The sequence below is a fragment of the Mauremys reevesii genome, linkage group 7 (assembly GCF_016161935.1).
Source record: "Mauremys reevesii isolate NIE-2019 linkage group 7, ASM1616193v1, whole genome shotgun sequence".
In the NCBI taxonomy this organism is placed as follows: Eukaryota; Metazoa; Chordata; order Testudines; family Geoemydidae; genus Mauremys; species Mauremys reevesii.
In genome coordinates, this window is record NC_052629.1 from 38121622 (window position 1) to 38143982 (window position 22361).

Here is a 22361-nt window from a genome sequence, read left to right on the forward strand (position 1 = left end):
CAGGGCATGCAATTCAGCATTTTAAATTAAAGTTCTGCCTTGAAGATTCAGGGAATCACAGCCGGCTCTTCCTCACAGCTTTTGATGTTTTTCCACAGTTGATGAGGGCTGTGGGTTATAAAGTCCAAAAAATCAACTGTGACTGACTCTCAGAGTCAGTCTAGGGAGATAGTGCTTTATGTTCTTGTCTTGTTATAGTTATGTTAATGCCTTTCTCATCTTTTTAATGCTGTTCATTCCATGCTGACTTTTTTCATCATTCTCTTAGTGTACATTGGTTTCATTAGGGGTTGAAAGGGGAGGGAAGGGAAGGGCTTGTTTTTTCAACTCTCTTTTTAAGTTGAAATGGGGTGGCAAACAATCAAATGGAATTGAATCAAATTGAGAAAAATAATTTTGAATTGACTCAGAGAAAATTTCAAACAAAATTATAATTCTAACAAATATAAGATATGACCAGCTCTAATAAAAACCTAGAGTGAGAGAGAGGGTCATTGTGGATACTGTGTGCCTGTGTAAACCTTTAGAGGGCGTGATCCTGAAATACCACACTGAGCCTCCAGGGGACTCGTTCCTGAACTACAGCAGTAATGGCTGCAAAGGCTCAGGACTCCCTTTCCCAGATTGCCTAGGGTTCAGGGCAGCGATGAAACTGGCTTGCAACATCGCCAGAACTCAGACCAAGGGTTTGGTTTTGGCTTTGGTTGGAGTGTAGCAGGGAAAGAAGCATCAGAACCAGGGAGGATCCTTCTACCCTCCACATTCCTACCCAAGAGGAAGACTTTGAGCCCTTCTGGGATTTCTGTGAAACTGGACAGTGTCATGTCAGCAGAGAGCAGAAAACCAAGAGGCCGAGGAAATGTGTCACGCTCAGGCTATCTGCACATTGAATCCAGACTCAATAGAGCACCAAAGATGAGCTCCTTGATGTGGATACTTGGTAAGAATATCCCTGTTTATTTATTTTGATACTGTGTATTAAGCCAGCCACCGATTTCAGCACTGCACCACCCATCTATATGCCTACACAGCTGCTTGGAGGAAGCAGGGTGGTTTGTACTGGATGTACATATTGGGAGGGATAAAGTTTATGTATTGTTGTTTTTGTCTTTTAGTATCCTGATCCCTCTTTCCATTGTCCCTTATCCTAAGATTCCCATACTTAATAGAGCACTTGTTGCTGTTTTATTACTCCAGGAATAGGGATAGCTATTTTAATTTTGTGTGTTCTGAGTGACACTCTTCGATATGAGATTGGATGTTGAACATTTTCCCAAGGGACAGGCCGTCTGTTTTCTCTGCATAAAGAAGAGGTTTCTTTGGCTGGATGCACCAGGTGAGCCCCGAAATGCACACCACTGAGGAGAAAAGAGAAAAGGGTGCAGCCGTTCATCAGGGCTGGGTTATACCTGTAATTTAGGTCACTTGAATGACAAAGTCTTCAATTTGTAGATGCATTCCAGGGGCTCTGACTTCTACATGATGTAAACTGCAGGTTCCGTTTGCCTGCAGTTTGCACCTGCAAAAATGAAGGTTCGCTTAAAATGAGATTAAAAAGTTGGACCTTTGACTGAACAAATCTTCTCATTTTACCAATTCTTCCTCCTGCTTAATCTAAAATCACATTTCCTACTTTGTCTCTTAATTTCTCTCTTTCTGCTGTTATGCATTATTCATCTCTGTAACTATATTATTTAGTTCTGTGTTCTATTATTAATCCTGTAAAGTACCTAGAGTTACATTTCTATGAAAGACCCTATATAAAATAAAGTTGTAACATTATATTAATCCTGCAATGAATTCATAGGTATAGTTGGATTACAGAAACTATGTTGTGGCAGGGGCAGTGCAGAGCTGCCTAACTGTGGGTTAAATGAAAGGAATGGGCTCAGCTTGCCAGAGGTGTTATTACTACCCTGTAACTGTACAATATGATTTGGGATTTGTGAGCATAGAGACCTGAGCTTGCTTAGTCACTATGGCAAACAGTAAAAAATTCTTGCTGAGTATAAAAGATTATTAAAAATAAAAGATATGAGATAGTGCAGGGTATTGGGAGGACAGGACTGAAGGAAGATAGTGGAGGATGTAAAACTTTGAGGGAAGGGCAACAAAGCAGGGCTCCTAAATCTTGTATTGCATTGATCTGGGATCCTTATTTTCCAGAAGTGATTGTGCAATGGCCTTAAAAGTGGGCTGAGGCATGAATGTCTCAAAGTATCAAGGTTCATAAACAAAAGCTATTGTGCCTCTGGGAAGAAGTAGCCCTCCAAGAATCTGCACTTGGCCCCACACACTCCCACAGCACCACCACCCTTCTCCGCAAATCCTCAATTTTTAAACGCCCCAAAAGACAGGGTGGACACCATACACCATCCACTGTTGTCATTTTAACCAGTAAAGCATCATTCCCAACATGCCCATTTAGGCCATTTTTTTCCTGGTTCCTGAATTCTCTTTCCATGCAAGTTACAACTTAAGCATAGACGTTAAGTCATATCAGTAGCCCCTATTGTTTATACTTAGTCTTCATGTCTTTCTTTCATGCTTTTTCTATCAACCTATGTCGTTGTAAGTTACTATGTCATTTATGGTAGCACCTTTCACTGACTAACTGAGCAAGGCTTAAGAAATCAGGTTAGGCCTCCTGCACCCCAATTGTCACAACATGCTGCAACAGGAGCCCTCAAAGGCATTTTCCCTTTTGACTTTGTCCAGTGGCACAGCAGAATCAGAGAGCTGGTGCTAATCTGACTGTCAAGAATGTGTGAAGCTACTGGGGCTAGTCAGCCCTAATGAAGAAAGTAAGTGAGAGGCAAGGCCATAGTCCTGTCCCCATCTCCACGCTGGTCAATGCTGTTGACTGGCATGCTGCACACTCCAAAAGTGTATGTACCTCCTGAATGCTGAGGAGCTCCCAGAGGCATTCTGTTCCCCATGGGAGAATGCCTACCAGAACTCTGCTTGAGATGAGTAAGGCACAGTCTAGTCCTGAATTCTTAATATCCTCTTCCTATGAAAACAGATTAACAGCAAAGACACAGAATTATGAGCAGGGAAAACAGTTCACCAAAAACAACAACCTAAGCAAACCAACATCTGTCCCCTGAACAGAATCAGGCTGATCCTGAACCTGAGCTCTGTTCAGATAGTGATCCCCAGTGCCTCCGCTGGACTCCCAACACAGCCATGGCTTCCTCCCTATTTCGTACCTTCATATTAGACCCCTGGTCCCACTTTCCTGCCCAAGACTCTACAAGAGTCCCCAGCTTCATCTAGAATACAGAGAACTTGAATTCAGTGTGGCTTGGTTCTAACACAGGATCTTAGAGAATGTGGAAGGGTCTATCAAAAGAACCTATTAGAGAGTTTGAAGTGGCATCCGTGAAACAAAGGATGAGAGACAGCATCAAAACTTATCTATAGCCAGTCCTTCAGACAAAAACCTATGAAATAAGTTAATGTTGGAAGGAACCATTATGAGACTCTAATGTAGTACTCCCCTAAAGTGTGGCTTAAGCCTCCCTTTTCTCTCCTAGCCGACTGATATCACCAGTATTTGGAGTGTCTTATCTCTCCTCATGCAGGTCAGGCACTGGTTTCTTTTTGTTCTTTTGGGTGATGGTGCCTGATGCCTCCACATAAAGTGACTCCTCTCTGTGCCAGATAGGTAGGGTTGCGCTGCCCCTAGAAAATCAGTGACACTACTACTAGGTAGCCAAGAGTGTAAAGCCAACTACACAGTGGACAATAAAGGGAAGAGGAGGGAAGAGCTTGTTTTTCAACCAAAGAACTACATGTCACTTTGTTACACTTCAGACGTATCCCCCTGTTGCAGAACCAACAAAAATATTAGGATTATGTGGGAGCAATAACTAGGCCTGAGTCAGCTAAATGTTAAAATGTGACTTAAGGTTTGCTAAGCTTGCTAAATATGTTTCAGGATGGGAAGTTTCTAAATTTCTGGTAGAGCAGTAAAATATATCCAAACTAAAAGTTTTGTAAGTTGCTTGCTAAATAACTAACTGATGGCAGTGTGAGTAAGAGAGAAAACCATCCAGGTCAGAAACCACAAAAAAATTGAGGAAGTTAAATAAACAGGAAAGCACCATTAAGTAGGCAAACAGGAAAGCATAATAGAGAAAAACAATCACAGTCTGGGTGGCCAGTACATGGCGTGATTGCCGTATGTGGGTTAAGTATGATTAATAATAATTAACTAATGAAATGGCTAATAGTGTATGTGTTTTTTATATTAATTGGAAAATGTGTAATACAGTGTGCTGATTGAAAGACAGTTAATGAATATGTAACAAGAATATGTATGAATATGCTAGGAAGTAAGGGGTTAATTTGAGCATTGTAGACGCAATGCATCATGACCCACTTATGCTCCAGGAGAAGGTAACTGATCATTGTCCCTCTCTGTCTATCTGTCATTACTGACTGCTTTAATGGTATTTGTTAATTGCAAGGTTTTGGTTCAAATACAGTTTAAATAAATAAACCGGAGTATCTCATCCCAAGTATGTTAAACCTCACTCACCAGTTCAGCGATGAAAAGTTCAGATAAGGGTCTAATTTAACTGAAATCTGTTTGTACTGTGTTTGTGTCTTTGGATGATACCAGAATACAAATAATCAAGTAATTGTGCTACAAAAGTGGTGGTTGGACAGTTGTCCATAATAAATCCTTATTCTCCTCATTGCATAGTTCCATTACAACTGAAATAAAGATCCGCTGGACATTCATTTCAACAGTATACATCATCAGCCAGCATACATTATCAGTTTCAGTGCTTGATAGAGTACTGTACACAGTCAGCATTTTGACTGGTAGCTTTTCTGCATTTTTAATAGTGCTGTTATATGAACAGCACATATAATAGCTTGATTTTATATGAGGCATCCATCTTCCCTTGTTAGAAGATACAGCTGCTTGTGTATTATGGCATCATTCCTTAACTCAAAAATAAAACTAATCAGTTACATACCCTGCATTTACACCATAACAACAACAACAGATAAAAAGCAGCAATATGTTATATTTTCCTCAAACTGTAGTGACAGCATCCAAACAGCAGAGTTCCAACTCTGAAGTCCACACACAGTTTTTATCCGGGCAATTCCCACGGACTTCTATGGGGATTTTCTTCAAGTAAAGACTGTGTGGAAAATGGAGCAAGAATCATCCTTTCCATTCATGAATCTCTCATTTCCAGCATAGAAGGAGTGGGATCAGCCAGTTCCATTACACAGAGTCGCTTCTGTCCCCCATGACCTTCTCAAGGCCCTCCACTTATGAAAGAATCCTCCTGGGGATAGGAGAGTTAGAAGTGTTCCAGTTGCACATGACGCATTAAACAATGCATCAGCAGAATATTTTTGGCATTTGAGCACAATGGCCTTGATTCAGCCAGGTACTTAAGCACATGCCTAACTATGCTGTTTTCTTGCTGGTGCAACTTCTATAATGAAGATGCAGTAGTAAAAACAAAACATTCCATTCATTTCTCAGTGACCAGGATTTTCTAGGATTAGTGGAAATATATAAATAAGTCAGTCTTACTCACTGTAGTTCATCTATCCCATTAGGCTCAGAGTAAAAGTAGGCACTGTGAGTTGCTGAGAACTATTATCTAAATTCCGAAGGTTGGACAGTAAACTGGAGAAAGTAGTAGTAGTAAAAGAGCGATTCTCTTTTGGGAGAGACAAAGTAGTAGAACAATCAAACAAATCATTGGGTGCTAACCTTGACCTGAGTGAGACTGCTCACCTAAGCAGTGACGTTAAATGGAGACAGAAGATGGAGGTTTAATAACAGGTGAGCAATATTGCTACATTACAAACATCTGTGAATTTTAAAACATACAAGCCATTGCATCTACAATCATATAAGACAACACTGCCCCTTGCCAAAGGGGAACCTATCAAGGTGCTACAGGGTGCTGAGGGAGAATTCCTCCAGTGCAGATGCAGCATAGGGAGGCTGTAATCAGAGCTATTCTGTCCCCCTCACAAGCCCTGACATAGGTATATGCTGAGGACAAGGTTGGGGCGGATTGGAGATGTGTTTCTGAGTTGCACCAGAGCTCACAGGCAGCCTGGGACAGGTGACCACATATTAGAACAGGTGGATGCTGCTGTAATTTATGGCTGGTTTTGGTTCCCAGGGCCACCCATAAACTGGAAAGTATAATGGTGACATATGCCCCTGTATTGGGCCTCCTGGAGACACACCGGACAGAACTGGATCCAGAAAACACAGCTCAGATATATATCATGTAATGTGATTGATTAAAAACAATGCACTGCAGGTATCTTAGATATATAACTGATGAAAGATTTCATGACACAATGACATTTAGATAGGGTTTGAAGGATGAGAGGGATAATGCAGGCTATTTCATTGTATGAAAAGTTAAAATGTCATCAAAACAAAAGCAATACTTATGGCATTGTTTTTAGTAAAAAGTCCTCATCCTGCAATTCCTCCTCATGCAAAACTCCCATTGACATAAAACTTTGCATATGAACTTCAGTGAGAATTTAAAAACTCAACTTCTGAAAAACACACAAAAGAACTTAGCCAAAGCTCCAGACCAGGAAAAACAGCTGTGTCTTAGTTTTTATTTAAGGTAAGTTTTTGTGTTTGAAGACCATATTAAAGTAAACAATGGGTGGGAAGGGGAATTGGGAGAAAGAGCCCAAAACACACATAAGAACGGCCATACTGGATCAGACCAAAGGTCCGTCTAGCCCAGTAGCCTGTCTTCTGACAGTGGCCAGAGGGAATGAACAGAACAGGTACAGAACACCTTTTAAATTAGATATTACAATATATATGGAATGTATGTGATATTTTGATATTACTGTAAGGAGAAGACCAGTCAAGGAGTCAAACTTAGTTTGTAATAAATTTAAAATTAATATATGTTGGAGCCTTTTTAAAAAAAAAAAAATTTCCGCTACCTGAAATTTTAGTTTGGTTGTCTTTTATTAGTAAATTCCTTGATTCACTCAATCCTATTGGCAATCTTACCTGGTACGCACAGTAACCTTCTGAAATATTTATGTCAAAGGAAAGCTCTATAAATAATCTGACAGTTATGTTTTCTATATTTACTTGTTAATTTTTAGTGGTTTGGTAATATAAGTACTGTTAACAACCCACTTTCAATTTCTGGCTTTTTGTCTCCATTGATTCATTATGTGATTTTATGGTTTCCATTAATGAATGAAAATGAAATGTAAGCATTACTATAAATGTTGCAAACCACCATCTGCTTTGCCTTAATTACCCCAAAAAAGTGCACACACCTCTTTCTGAATACCAATATTCACATTTCTTTGTACAGACAAGCTGCTGTGATACAACAGCTCAGAGTATGGAAACTCTATCCAGCACTGAGGGGTATGCCTGATTTTGCAACCTTGTTTTTATGCAGTAGTCCCAATGAATCTAATGGGACAACACATACAAACATAGGTGACAGGTAGACTTGATGGCCCCAATCCTGCAAATGCTTACACATATTCAGAACTTGACACACTTTTCCAGTCTCATTGATCTCACTGGGACTACTGAATGATGTAACATTATCCATGTCTCTTTGCAGGAAGAGGGCCTAGTTTGTAAGGTGGCCCAAAGAATGTGCACACATTTTATTGTTTGCTACAGAGATCTACGTGCAGAACTCTGGCACACTGTTTTGACAGTTTTCTCCTTAATAGGTGTGTATTACCTCATAAAGAGTAAAAAATGTTGTCAAGTTGCTATAAGCTCATTTTTCTAATGACTAACTGAGCCAAAAAAGTAGTTAAGAGAACAGCTATTAAAATATTCAATCTTTTAAAAAGCAATGAATTAAAATAAAAAAATGTCATGTGCTAGTTTTTGGTAAAACTAGTGGTGTTGGAAAAACAAAGAAAAAACGTCTACTGGAGCATTATAAATAGACAAGGAAAAATCGTGATTACTATGTGTTGCTAATCCCACTTCACACTTTCAGAAGTTATTCCCAGACATTTCAGAACAGATATCTGTAATGGGGTCTACAAACCCCATATTGAGCAGAGACAGACTGGGGATGGGAGTCTACTCTCAGATGCAACCAATAAGGGAAACAAGGCCTGCTATAAAAAGAGAGAGCTTGAGAAAGAGGGAAGGCAAAAAGACCTGAGACAGCAGAGAGGCACCATCCTTGCATCAAGCTGCTTCTAGAAACAAGGCCCAAAAGACCAAAGCATACCCCTGAGCTTAATTAGAGGCCAGGAGCCAAAAAATGCCCTCATCAGGGGCTAACCAAAGAAAACCAGATAGGAAGCAGTAGGTACTCCCTGCAAGGCTACATCAGGGACCGCTGACAAGTATACATATTCAGATAACATACATTGCAGAGGACAGAGCAATTTAATGCATTTCAGGTTAATGTTCGTCACCCTTCCAGCATAGTCAGCTAATGGGCTGCATATCTCCAATCAGTCTTCTCCAGGTGAACTGATTGGTGCCTAAGTGATCAGAGTGCTGGCTCACCTGTTAGCTTCCAGCACTCTGTCACAGCATTATAAGTGGGGAGGCAATCTGAACTTCGCATGCAATAAAAACCAAGACCATGGATTAGATGTGATAGTAAACAGCGACCAGTAGAAGGTTTTCAAAAACAGAGTGATGGGCTCTTAGAAGCTAATCACTCTCGAAGGAGATGCTCCCACATGGTATACAAGTTGGTAATTATGTGGCTTGAATATCTGTCCAAGGAAAATAAAATAGTAGCCTAGTCTTTCAGATTTCAACATGTAGATCATAATAGTTGGGTCCCAGGCTGATGATGATGGTGCAGTCCAGGGATTAAAAGAGTTTTCCTCTTTTTTATAGCTACCTGATCATTAAATAGCAATGATGTACATAATAGGACCCAACAACTTAACTCTATCTTGGTGATCAGAGGACCGATACCCTTAAAGGATGGAAAGATCAGTGTTCTGTCCCAAGATGCCTCAAAGTCTTTCCTCTTCCTTTGAGCATCACTTCTATTTTATCTGTCATTCAAGTAATTACCTCTTGGTAATATTATGACTCCTTAAGCTATCTCACAGCATCATTTCAACAAACTACTAATATTTTAAAGGGTACTATACAGAGGAGAAAACTGTTTGAGAGATTACATACAGTTACACTCACTACATACTGTATTTTTAAAGAATTAGGAATATTCTCTGTTTATTTCCACGATCTACAGAGCCCAAACAATTGTTGCTCAAACCATGAGTCCTGAACTAGAAGTTTTATGCTTTACCAACTGAGCTAGATGACATGCCAAACAATGCACTAGCCCGCCTCGTATATTGTAGCCAGAGCTCCTCTCTTTTATTTGAAGATTGTTAGTTCAAGTTCCAGCAGAAACAGATGGTTACCCTGATGCCCAGTTTGTGATGTGAACCCTACTACTGAGAGTGGTTTTACGGGTCTCAGTAGATAGCCAAAGGAATGTTATGTAATGGTTGCCTAGAATATTCTGTCTCAGAAGGAATAAGTATTTGAATTAAACAAAAGTCTAATGTAGGAACAAGTATTTGATGATCCAATGCTTTAGCACCTAGATGCTTTCGATGCTAGATGCTTCGTACTAAGAAAACATTTTCAGAGTTCACAAACTTAAAATAAAACAAATCTATTGATGGTGGTGTTGGGTTTTATTTAACTACACTTCCTAGCAACCAAATAAATTTGTCCTCAAGGACTCACTTTTCCCTTCCAAAATTCTTCTTTCTAAGCCTACAGTGAATTCATATTGGTGAATTTGCAATAATATATCAATAGCATCTATGACAGCTGTTTGGGATGTTAAAACAGGCATGTGACATCATGACAGAATCAATCATAAGGTGAAGTTGGGAGGAATCAGTGCTTATGCAGGTATAAATATGTAGAAAAATAAAAGGAAATGTAATATGATAAATCTGAACAATTAAATTGTTTTTTAAATAAATGTTCTCTTCATTCAGGGTTCGGGAATTACAAAGCTTTGGATAGATAAAATAATGTAGATACCTCAGTGAGACAGATGACTGAGTAACATACATTAGATAAGCAAGATGAGATAAGACCGACAAACTTAGTGACAAAACATTTGAGGATTCCCACATCACAACCAAAATACATGTATGGGCTTTCCAATTACAATTTTAAAGCAAGATATTGGAAAATGAGATCTTTTGCACTTCCACCAAAAATCACAATCTCAATTCTCAAGGCCTATTGGATAAGTGAATAAGGAAATGACTTTCAGTTATTGGGTTTTATAATGAAAGCCTATTTAACATTTTCTTTGTCTCTTTGCTCTGAGTTTGCCCCATGCCTATTGAAATCAATTCAGGTAACTTAATGCATTATGAATCTTAAGTGGGAATTATGTTGGATTTTCATATATATATATATATATATATATATATATATATATATATATATAACCGTATATGAATATATATATATTCATATATATATATATGAAAATCCAACATAATTCCCACTTAAGATTCATAATGCATTAAGTATACATATATATATATGTATATATGTACACACACACACACCCTATTAAGGTAAGCATTAAATGAGAGACTACTGTAGTTAAAGTATATTATCACACAGAGAGCTACAATAGCAAGAAAATACATAAAAATACTACGACAACTGACAATCATATGTTTTGAATATGGAACCAGTTCAATATTCTTTACCTTAGTAGCATATATTGTATGAAACTCTTGACCTGCAAGTTCATTTATATCTCCATGTGGGCAAAGAAATAAATTGATCTGAAGATGTACTGAGTGGGATTTTCAAAGCTGCTTATTGGATTTAGATGCCTAATTCCCATTAGAAAACACTGATAATTGGTGAAGATCCTTTAGGAAGTTTTGAAAATCTCACCCATTATTTCCATTCCTCTCAAGAGATTCTTGTGCTCTTCTTCTTAAGATGATATTGGCTTTTTTGCCTTTCCTGGGTCTTTCCCCCTCTTTCCTATTCCCAGTGCAGCCATAGATCAGCAATACCTGTGTCATAGGTTTATTCCCCACTTTGAACTTTAGCGTTCACAAGATGGGGACCTGCATGGACTCCTCTAAACTAAAATCCTCGTTTAGATCTGGTTCTCGCTGCCACCAGTCAAGTTTTAAGTGTCTGACACTTTTCCTGGGGAACACAGATCCAAACACCTTGAATCTCAGCACAAAGGGAAATAATCCATTTCCTCCACCTTCTCCCCCCTCCCCTTGTCCTTGGGAGAGATACCTTGATTCAAACTCCTTGAATCAAACAAAGAGGGATTCACTTTTCCCCCCTCCCCTTCCCCTGAAAACCCAAACAAGGGAAGAAATCAAGCAAGTTCTAAAAAAGAAAAGATTTTATTAAAGAAAGAAAGAAAGAAAGAAAGAAAGAAAGAAAGAAAGAACACTATCTCTGCAATACCAGGATGGAAAATATCACAGGGTCTGACTTATAAACCTGGAGAGACTTCCCCCTCCCTCCTCCTCAGAATAATCAAAGTAACAGCAAACAGGAATAAAGAATTTATCCAGCAAACACACAATTGCAAATACAGAAAGTAACTCAAAAGACTAATCCGCCTTTTTAACTAATACTCACTATATTGAATAGAAGAGGCTATTTCAGGAAACTTGGAGAACTTGAAGGATATGACTGGCCTCTCTTAAATCCAAAAAGAGACTAACTCCAAACAAAGAAACACAGACAAAGACTTCCCTCCACAGAGATTTGAAATTATCTTGTTCCTTGATTGGTCCTCTGGTCAGGTGTTCATCAGGTTACTGAGCTTGTTAACCCTTTACAGGTAAAAGAGACTTTAACCCTTAACTATCTGTTCATGACAACCTGCCTGGAAGGAGGGAACCTCCTGCAAGTTACATACAGACTTGGAAACACAAGAGAGAACCCTGAGCAGCATGCAATTAGCAGAGAAACTGGGAGAAAGAGCCTTAAACAAGAAGCATGCAGGGAGAAAAGAGCTCAAAGCAACCTAAATAGGACTGAAGACATAAACAAAACCGCAATAATACCAGATAATCTGCCGGTAAATTAACACTAATCCCATTTCTAGTTAAGTTAAGGATCTATAGAAAGTGTCTGACCAACTGCACCTGTATTCCCCTGGCACGGTCCTTCAAGAGCACCCATTCTAGGCTCCTGACTCCCAGCTGTTGCCTCTCTTGCCTTCCTCCTGACCAGGAACTTCCAAGCTGCACAGTCCCCTGCCTACACTGAGTTTCCCAGAAGCTAGACTGCCTGAACAGGCCTGTGCATGAATTTTGCTTTCTCCTCAGAGGCTATGAACAGTTGCAATTGCCTACAGTTGTAAGTTACCACACCGACATCCCTAAGCAAGCACATTTATACTTAAGGTGAAAGCATTACACAGAAAATATTAAAAACGATAAAAGAACCTACACACATGCTAATAAGCTTACCAGAGATCATCCCAAGAACAAGAACACCATGACTTGTTCATTATTTCCTTTATACCATTTGGGGTTTTTCATCTGTTCTCATGTAACAGGTGATCAACAGTCAAAGGTCCTTTCCTCAGGGTGTAGGTCAAAGGCAGAGTTTTTGCATACCCATAGAGGAGTACATTTGCATTCAGATACCCCTAGCAATTTCCTGAGACATGCACTTAATTTGTTCGTCCCTGCAGCAGGGGCTGACCACTAATCACCAACCCTGTCTGCTGCTCTGGGCCTTCTGCTCTTGCAGCAGCAGCCCCTGCTCCTGGTCTGGCAGCCCCAGGCCATGGCTCCAGCAGTGGGGGCTGACTGCCAGCTGCTGCACCGGCCTGGAGCTGCTACCCCTGCACCACTGCTGCTCTTGGGTGCTGACAGCTGCTCCAGCCCCACACTGTGACAGGCTGAAGCAGTAGTAGTCACAGAGATCCACTGAAGTCATGGAATCTATGACCTCCATGACAGAATCAGATTCTTAATAATAATTAGGGCCCTACCAAATTCACAGTACATTTTGGTCAATTTCACAGTCATAGGATATTAAAAATAATACATTTCATGATTTCAGCTATTTAAATCTGAAATTTCACAGTGTTGTAATTGTAGGGGTCCTGACTCAAAAAGGAGTTGGTGTGTGTGTGTGTGTGTGGGAGGGGGGTCACAAGGTTATTGTAGGAGGGGGTTGTGGTACTGCTATCCTTACTTCTGTGCTGCTGCTGGCGGCAGTGCTGCCTTCAGAGCTGAGCAGCTGGAAAGCGGTGGCTGCTGGCCAGGAGCCCAGCTCTGAAGGCAGAGCCATCACCAGCAGTAGAGCAGAAGTAAGGGTGGCCTGGTATGGTATTGCCACCCTTACTTCTGCAATGCTGCTGGCAGGGCACTGCCTTCAGAGTTGGGCACCCAACCAACAGCCTCCACTTTCCAACTGCCCAGCTCTGAAGACAGTGCAGAAATAAGGGTGTCAATATCACGACCCCTCTAAAATAACCATGCGACCCCCTCCCCACACACACACACACCCCACAGTGTTTCGGTCAGGATCCCCAGTTTGAGAAACTCTGGTCTCCCCCGTGAAATCTGTATAGTATAGGGTAAAAACACACAAAAGACCAGATTTCACGGTCCATTATGCATTTTTCATGGCTGTGAATTTGGTAGGGTCCTAACAATAATACATAAATGTTGCATTTTTGATGCACTGGACATTGAAGCTACTTAAAACTTAATTCAGTAAGGTTTTTCAAGGCGGTTTCAGGAAATTGCCATATCTGTCTCAGAAAGTACTCTAAAAATCTATAAAATTTAATATAATTGTAGTAGTAAATTTTTAGGATTGAGGTAGCATCCAAAGGCCTTAGTCAGGATTGGAGTCCCATTGTGCTGGGTGCTATACAAACACGTTAAAGAGACAGATTATAAAACCTTCAGAGTAGAAATTAACAGAAGAAAAGGGGAGGGGTTGAGGATACAACAATCAGGCAAATAAATATGGTAAAGAACTAGCACTGATTTGTTAGATATATGTATTGTATTTTTTTAAAAACTGAAGAAGAAAGTAGGAAAAGTCATGGCTGGCTGCTTGGGCATCATGGCAGAAGTGAATCTTAAAGTGGGGTAAAATGAGGATTAGGTAATGGCGCTTCAGATTTTATCTGGGAATTTTTCCTATGCAGGAGAGGCAGCATAGGAAAAAGTACAGAGGTGTGTAAGGGAGAAAGATGACTGATGGGCAGTGAGGGCTGGGGTCAATGTCATGAAGGGCATTAAGGTAGAGATCAGAGACTTGTATTCAAGGTGGAAGTGAAGGGGAACTAGTGAAAGGACTCAAAGAGGAAAATGATGTGGTCAAAGCAATGAGCCAAGATAAGTTTAGCAGCAGCATTCTGAATACACTGAAGGAGATCATGGGTCGAGCAGTCAAGACTAGACAAGAGAAGGGTAGCCGTGTAAGTCTGTAACCACAAAAACAATGCGGAGTCTGGGGGTGCCTTAAAGACTAACAGATTTATTTGGATAAAAATAAATCTGTTAGTCTTCAAGGTGCCACCAGACTCCTCATTGCTTTTTTTAGGCAAGAGAAGATTGCAGTAATCAAAATGTGACATAAGGGGAGCTTGGATGAAAGTTTTGGCTGCATGGACAAAGAGAAAAGGCTGATTTTAAGATGTGTAAGAAAAAGCAGCAAAATATAGAAGTGCCCTGAATGTGAGATTCCAGTGATATATATGAGTCAAGATGGTTGTAAAAGTCCGAGTGATCTGGAGGATAGTGTTGTCCGTGGTGACCAAGAATGTAGAAAGAGGGAAGGTTTGTGGGGAAAGTTTTCACCACAATGAATTTAAGATGATGACTGGACATCCACGATGACATGTAAAAAAGACAGGCCAAGATATTAGATTGGCTGGAGATAGCTCATCAGTAGAGAGGTAGATTTGTGAATCAGCAGGGGGTATGAGCACCTAGAGATATGATGTAGATGTAGAAGAAGAGAGAGCCAACACCACAGTCATCAAGAACATCCATAGAAAAGGAGAGAGTGGAATTACATCCTTTAAAAAAAAAATTCATCCTCTAGCATGATATAATTCTCAATGACATTTTAGAGGTTGAGTTAAAAAAAAAAGCTATAGGAAGGTTGTTTCCCATAGAACCTTTCTATAAGGGAAAGTGTGTAGTATCAAACACTAAAATGTATCCTTTCCTAAAATATGGTAAACCCACAAACTCCAAACACTATGACATAATGAGGTTTTACTCTAATATACTGGTTAGCCAACTAGCATGTAATATTAGCAATATATGCATTCACATTTACAGGAGATTTTCAGAACACAATCATTGTACATACTGGGCTTTCCTTTTCATCACATCAGCCTTCTGCGGTGTCTTTTTAACCTTTAACTTAAATATTTATTTTATTTAGCTTTTTCCCCCCTGCATATCACCACTAATCTTGAAGGGCAAGAAAGCCTATTTAAATGCATTGAAGTGCATTACCATGAAAAAATAATGAGCCCTTCCAGCATTCTAATTTAGGTAGGTGCATTTAAATTAGTTATAGCATCTGCTGTCAAAAAGTTCTGCCCAGACAGGATTCTGTTCAGACAAGGATCTGATTTCTACATTTCTAGCCATACTGCCCCAATGGGCCTCTCCTGGCTTTAGTGCTATGGGGCCTAAGTAGGAATCAGAAGCCAAAAAAATTCTGTGCCTTGCTCCTGTGGAGCTCATTGTGCTTGCTGTGCTTTCCTCCCTTCCATCCCTTCTGACTAACAAGGAGTTATTCTTTTCTCTCAGGCCCTCACATAAATATCGGCTCACTGATGTTGCAAAAACCATCCAGCAGACTACAGTCAGAAAAACAGATGTTGGTGACGCACAGGGACAGCTCTCAGAGGAACATTCACTGAACAGCTCTCTAGCCAGTTAAGCATATGGGACACATGTTAAATATTTGGTATGCTTTAGGCCTTTTTTAAACAGTTACATTAAATCAGCTGAAATGCTGATTGATTTAATAGTGAAAACTCGTCACCTCACACAATTAGGCCCTGCCTACATGGGAAAGGGATTTTTGGAATATGTCCACTATTTTTATATATTCCAGTGCCAGAAGGGAATGCCATTGTAATCATCTAGTCCTCAAAATAATTCCTATAGCAGATCTTTTAGAAAAACATCCAATCTTGATTTTAAAATGTTCAGTGATGGAGAATCCACCACCTTTGTAAATTGTTCCAAGGGCTAATTACTCTGACTTAAAAATGTAAGACTTTTTTCCAGTCTATATTTGTCTAGCTTCAACTTCCAGCCATTGGATTGTGTTAAGATCTTTCTTTGCTAGATTGAAGAGCCCATTATTAAAGATTTGCAAAGAAGTTACCCCTTACCCTTCTCTTCGTTAAATTAAATAGATTGAGCTCCTTGAGTCTCCACTATAAGGCATGTTTTCTAATCCTTTGATCATTCTGTAACTAATGCAGAATAACTATAGCGAAAGAGTGCATCTACCTTCTTTGCTTATGCCAGCTTACACTACTTTCCTTGTGAGTCAGTGCATTCTCACAGCTCTTTTGTTATGTTTTTTAAATAACCACACAGCATTCTAGGAAGCTGTTCCATGGTTCAGTGTACTGCCACTAGGCTCTATGAACTGGGATCTGTCTCATGGCATTGTAGGATGCCTACTAGAACCTACTGAAATTCTGGGAATTGGGGTTTAACTAAAGAACTCCCATGATTCTTTTCTTGACTTTCCATAATTTATCTCTTTTTGGTTTGGATTTTTTGTTTTGTAAACCAGCAACATTTTTTCAGCATGGAGGAAACATTGCTGAGTTATTTCATAAAACCTTTCCTGGATAGACAATGCCTTACTGCACCAGAGAATAGGGAGAGAAGGCAGTGGTAGGAGAAGGAGTGGTTAAGCTTCACACTGAAGTAAACCAGAGATAAGCAGAATAGATAAGGCTGTGTTGGGAGAAGACATAACCCAGCAGGGAGCTGAGAGCGAAGGTAGGAAAGGTGAGGGAGAGTTATTAAAATCATTGCTGCTATTCCTAAAAGAAGAGAAAAACAGAAACAAAGATAAAAACTAAGAAAACAATGATAGGAACGAGACAGGCACAGGGGACCCACAGCTTCCAGAGTTATAGACTAATAGTGTGACCAGAGCCTAGCCATAAAAGCATCATTGATACAAGTAAGACCACACTAAAGAGATTAGTTTTTATTTATTCTGCACTCTGCTTAATACCCTTTAGAAGTTTAGCAAATAAAATCCCTTGGTTCTTTTTCTGTGTTGTGCTTACTTTGCTGGATTTCTGGCTGTGCAGCAACAGAACACAAAATATTACCCACTCAGTTCAATGCTGTTTATGGGATTTTGCCACATGATAAGCATTTTCTTTCTAGTATATACTGTATAAATCCTCATGTGTACAAGCTGTGTTGTATTTAAGCAGCATTCCCCTGTGGGAGGAGCAAAGGTGGAGTTCATTGTTGCTACTTGCACTGAGTTAATGCTGTTATTTGGATCACCACAGGAAAAGATGTCTGACGCAATCTTTCTTGTACAAAAACAAAACTATCACAAAACTGCTAAAGTCATTTTAATATTTGACCTAGAGTCTCTCACACTTCCTTTTAGTGTCAGTGGAAACCTAACAGCTAAAATTATGCTCCATATGTTGAGCAATATCTATAAACAGCAGGTCCCAAATAAACAGTGTTCTCTATCGGTAAACATCTATGACAGAACCACAACTCTTTTCTCACAGTCCTGCATATGAAAGTCAGCAAGTATCTCATCATGAACATTTATCTACCTCACTATGAGATTGCATATGCACCATCCTGCTGAGGCATGACAAATGTGTCTGCCCTCAGCCATCACCCTCCTTCCCATATCTGATGGGCAGTCACTCCATTGTTACCTTAATCTCCTTTTCCTTGAGAAGAGCTAGACGTTGTACTACTTACAATTTCTTGAAGTTCTTTTTCCTTTTTAAATTCTACACAGTGATAGACTCAGAGGAAAATTGCATATTAAATCACAGAGGAAGAACCCAATAATAAACTGAAGCTACACTTCCTCCTTGCCAAAAGGATTATTTTGCCGGTGCAGTATCATTTATTTGGCCTTTCTGGGAAAGTTGTTTTTAGCTAAGCCTTTTATTGTTAGTGCTTTGCTGCTTGTCATTATTCTAATATTGATTTTCAGTTTCCATTTCTTTCACCTCACACTGAAGGATATTTACTGTAGAGTTGGGGGGGGGGTCTTTTTAGCATGTTCAGTACTTACGTGATATACTCCAGCAGCTTCCAGAGCACTTTATTAATAGAAGCTCACATCAGCTTTGAGTGCAGCACCTGCACTAAGAGACTTGGTTGAGTTCTCCGGGACCAGGTGTCTGGCTTGGCTCAAGTTGTTCTTGGTTGCCTTCCAGAACCATTCCATAAATCCTTAATTATAAATTATCTGGGGGTATGGACTATCTTATTAATTGCTTGAACAGTGCCTAAAACAGTGGCACCTAGATCTGTTATTGGGGTTCCCTTGTGCTGCCATGATATAAATAAGTCCAACTTGATGGTGTTAGGAAGTTTATTATTGTTGTAAGAATTTATAGAAGCTGCTCTGAATATCTTGGAAACTTGTTTGTAAAGAAGAGTCTGTGTAATTTACCACGTGTGTCAGGAACAAAAAGGGCTAAGCAATGGCTCTTCTATAAGTCTCTCTCTTGATTCACAGCCAACAAGTTATATATAGTATTCCAAGGTAGATACATCATCATATGGCTAAGAGGGATTCCTAAATTAGATTTTGTTTTTAAACATTTTAAAAGGCTTGGATTTTTGTTTGGTTTATTATTTATTTATTTGTTTGTTTGTTTGGGGTTTTTTTTATTTTGCTTTAGAAAAATATTTAGAATCTATAATTGCAGCAGAACCTTTAGGGCCAGCAATTTTTATCACTGCATCCCCAGGCCCTCCCAAATGAAACAGCTATGAGTTCTTTTTCAATCAGATGTTATTTCTTTAGAATACAGCAAATAAAGCAGATTGGATCATTGAATTATACAAAAGGATGAATAGTCGTGGAAAGGAAATAAACTAAGGAAACTAGAGGACTTGAGCTGCTAAATCTCTCAGGAATCATTTATACCAGATGGTAAATTACACAGACTCTTCTTTACAAACAAGTTTCCAAGACATTCAGAGCAGCTTCTATAAATTCTTACAACAATAATAAACTACAGGCTATTTCTGCAGTGAGCACAAAGTACTTGATCCACACAATGTACTTTCTTAAATTTAAAACTTTGTTCTGCTTACCCAATCTATCTATCCTACAGCAAACTACAGTTTAGCACATCTAAGTACCGGTACATTCATTAGAAGGCTATGGAATAAAGCCAACCTGTGAAATTTTATGTGCTTCATAATTAATTCATTTCTCTTTTGCCTGCAGGCACACAACCTCAAATTGTGATCTCCTCACATCTCAGAAGATAAAGCTGCATTAGGTCATGGCTTTGATTAGAGACCTGTATGTAAAATTTAAGTGCTATAAAAAGTGGAACTGATAATTCTGTAAGTGGTACTATCTCTCTTATTTCTGAATCAGGGGTAAGTTACTGCCCCCAGCATATTGTCAGCATTGTACCAGGGGGCATCTCCAGAGGAAAATTTGAACCCCATACCCTGATCGCTTGTAGTTACTAGAGATCTTATAGCACGTGTCAAACCTCAACCTCATCGTCCTATCCAAATGCCATCTAAAGCGATTACATTCTGACCCTGGAAATTTCAGTTGACTATGTGTTATACTTCATTTCCTCCTCTATTGAACTACACACAAGACTGGAAGCCAGGAGACCTGGATTCAAATCCTGGTTCTGACACTTATTTACTTTGCAATGTTGTTGTAGCCATGCTGGTCTCAGAATATTAGAGAGACAATGTGGGTGAGGTAATATCTTTTAGTGGACCAACATCTGCTGGTGAGAGAGAGAAGCTTTCAAGTTACACAGAACTCTTCTTCAGATGATTATTGACAAGTGGCTTAATCACTTTGTAAATTGGGGGAAAATATACTTAGTTCAAATGAGACAGAAGAGTTTACAATTACTTTTTGCACAATGCTTTCAAATTCTAAAGTGCTATATCATCATTATGAGGAGCTCTTTAAGTTTGAAGTAGAGGCTAATGCTGCACTGGGAAAAACAGTCATAGCTCCACTCATGACAACTCTTGTCCTCCATGATGGGTCTGAGATTCTCATGATACATATATTAAGCAGGAATGAGATGTGTGACTTGGCAGAAGCATTTTCTGCAGAGAGAAAAGATAAATAAAGTAGCAGTGGAGCTTTTAGGGTCAATTGGAGAGGATGTTTTAATTGTCTAAAGAATAAGGTTTCAAATATATATTCTCCCTAGAGCTGTAAATTCAAATTGAAGGCAGAGATGACTCAACTTTTCTCCAAAAGGCAGAGAAACTGAATTTCATGCAGTTTACCATGTGGAGTTTTCAGACAAGATGATAAAAACTGTTCTGCTCTCTGCAGACATTAAAGAGATTCAGTGTCATTCCTATTAGAACATGTCCTCATCTCATTTAGCACCTCTGTTGAGAAAAGTCTAAGTAGAAATACAAAGAATTGCACGGACAAGGAAAGTGAATGAGGGAGTACATGGAACAATGAGACAACATTGATCAGTATGACTGGAAATGTATCTGTACACAAGCAGCCTATCAGTTAATTTTTTGTAAGCATCACAGCAAAGGAGAGTTTTGAGGAAGTTTCTGTAGGAGGAGTTAGTTAATTTTGCAGATGTTTATGGAGATCTTGTTAGAAAATGTGAAGTGAGCGCAAAATATATTTTGGTGTTAATTCCTGTGTTCTAAATCTATCATGGATTTTTTCCCAGCATGCTGTCAGATTCCAATATTAATCAGACTTAGAAGGCATTGATAGACAAAAGAATATTGCTTTAATTGACAAACAGAAATCAAGTAGCTCTTAAAAAACATTGTTTGGTTCCTTTGGAATTCTGCTAGTAATGGAAATAATTTCACTGTACTTCAGGCAGATGCATTTCAGATTTACCTGGGTGGCAACATTAAGAGAGCCATATAAGAGTCTTGGTGTAGAAAATTTAAAACTTTTTTTTAAACCATATCATATATACCATGAGATGACGTAAACTATCTTTTGAAAGTGTGAACCTACTCTAATCAACAGTCAGACAAAACAAATTACATGGTTCATATGGACGAGATAAATGGTCCAGTGACAAACTAGCATGTTTAGTCTAATTCCCTGTTCTTGAAGCTAAATCAATTGAATTAGTGGAAATGGCAGAATAAAATACAAAACATCTGACAACTTCTCCTCCAACAAACCAAACCATGAAGTGTACTAAAAGCAGAACGTCTCTCACAAAAATCACAGATGTTTTTTGACCTTAAGCATTTCTAACTCTTTGTCTTGCTATATTCGCACACAGAAACCAGTGCTAAATTGTAACTATGGTTGCTACTTGCAATTCCAAACTAGTCATACTATTCTATTCACCACTAAAAGCAAACATTGAAGTTATGGAAATCCTCAGTGAAGACTGAGTATATACCCAGACTAGTAGTCTCTTGCTCTCTCTGCAATATTTAAACAAGCCTAATTCCGCCATGAGAAACTCCATACAAACTTAGCCATCCATAAGAATCAGTGGAGGTTTCGGGGGAGCTTTTGGAAGTTGGCAAGAAGCAGGAGGGTTTTGAGGCATCATGGACAAGATTAGCAGGATGTGTCAGAGGTGTCAAGGATAGGAAGACACAGGGAGAGTGTCAACATCTCTATTTCAGGCCTCAGGGAGGGGAACAGAGTAAGGATCATTCCTTCAAGCCAGTTGGGAAGCTGGAAACTTGATCACTCACCATGCCAGCCAAGGGAAGCATGGCACCTCAGGTACAATGAGGAGTGGGAGATCTGATCTGGGTGCTTTTTGCTCTGAGACTGGAGCAAGTAAGAGCCTAGATAAGAGCTCCTGCTGCTCTGCAACTGCACCAGCCTTGTAGTCCCTGCTGAGTGGCATTTGATGAGTACAGTGCCGTCTCAAAATGTCCAGACTCCTTGTCTCTCCATAAGGGACTCTGACAAAGGAATACACATAGATTCAAAAGTTACTAATTTCAGAAATAAATGTCATGCATGTTAGATCAGACTACTGCTTAGAAGAGCCAATATAAAAGTCTCCTAATATTTCAGTTAGGAGACAGTGATACCGTTCCATTAGGTGGCTACAGGGAGATAAAGAAATACTAGATAACTAAAA

At 39.4% G+C, this 22361-nt stretch overlaps 1 long non-coding RNA gene across 3 annotated transcripts in view; it reads right to left on the reverse strand.

Moving 5' to 3' along the window:
• The window catches only part of LOC120369392, a 196412-nt gene that overhangs the window by 50275 nt on the left and 123776 nt on the right, over positions 1-22361 (reverse strand). For all 3 annotated transcript variants that reach the window (XR_005583142.1, XR_005583140.1, XR_005583141.1), the window contains exon 2: positions 1410-1519. This is a non-coding gene — a long non-coding RNA (uncharacterized LOC120369392). The remainder of the gene's footprint in view (positions 1-1409; positions 1520-22361) is intronic.